Source organism: Orycteropus afer, unplaced genomic scaffold (genome assembly GCF_000298275.1).
Source record: "Orycteropus afer afer isolate SDZICR_OR568_19922 unplaced genomic scaffold, OryAfe1.0 scaffold00134, whole genome shotgun sequence".
NCBI lineage: Eukaryota > Metazoa > Chordata > Mammalia > Tubulidentata > Orycteropodidae > Orycteropus > Orycteropus afer.
This window is the reverse complement of record NW_006921721.1, coordinates 8633039-8634047: the sequence shown is the minus strand read 5'-3', so window position 1 is coordinate 8634047 and position 1009 is coordinate 8633039.

Genomic DNA, 1009 nt, shown 5'->3' with positions numbered 1-1009 from the left:
GGCAACCTTGCCAGCGTTTGTTATTTTTTGACCTGATGAAATTTGTTATTATTGCTGGGGTGAGATGATATCTCATTGTTGCTTTGATTTGCATCTCTCTAATGATTAATGAACATGAGCAATTTCTCACGTGTTTGTTGGCTGTCTGTATGTCTTCTTTGGTGAAGTGTCTGTTCAAGTCTTTTGCCCATTTGTAAATTGGGTTCTTTGTCTTTTTGGTGTTGAGGTGTTGAATTTTCTATAGATTTTGGAGGTAAGTCCTTTATTAGATATATCATAGGCAAATATTTTCTCCCAATCTGTAGGTTCTCTTTCTACCCTTTTGAAGAAATTTTTCCATGCACACAAGAATTTAATTTTTAAAATTAAATTCTAGCTTCTCTTCTGCCTCCTGTGCATTCTGGGTTATGCTTGATAGTCTATTTATGCCATAAATTAGGGCTCTCAGATTTGTCCCTATTTCATCTTTGATGAATTTTATAGTTTTAGCTTTCACATTTAAGTCTTGGATCCAGCTTGAGTTTGTTTCTGTGTATGGGCTGAGTTAGGGTCCTGTTTCATTTTTCTGCAGGTGGATATCCAGTTTTGCCAGCACCATTTGTTAAGGAGGCTGTCTCTTCCCCCATTTAATGGGTTTTGGACTTTTGTCAAAGATCAGCTGTTCATAGATGGATGGGTCTATATTTGGACTTTCGATTCTGTTCCATTGGTCTATCTGTCTGTCATTGTACCAATATCATGCTATTTTGACTACTGTGGTGATATAGTAGTTCTTAAAATCCGGTAGTGTGAGGCTTCCCACTGTTTTTCGTCTTCACAAGTGCTCTGCTTATCCAAGGTCTCTTTCCTCTCCATATGAAATTAGTAATTGGTTTTTCATGTCCTTAAAAAAAATTTGTTGGATTCTGGATTGGGATTGCATTAAATGTGTAGGTTGCTTTAGGTAGCATTGACATTTTCACAATATTCAGTCTACCTGTCCATGAACAAGGTAAGTTCTTCCATTTAT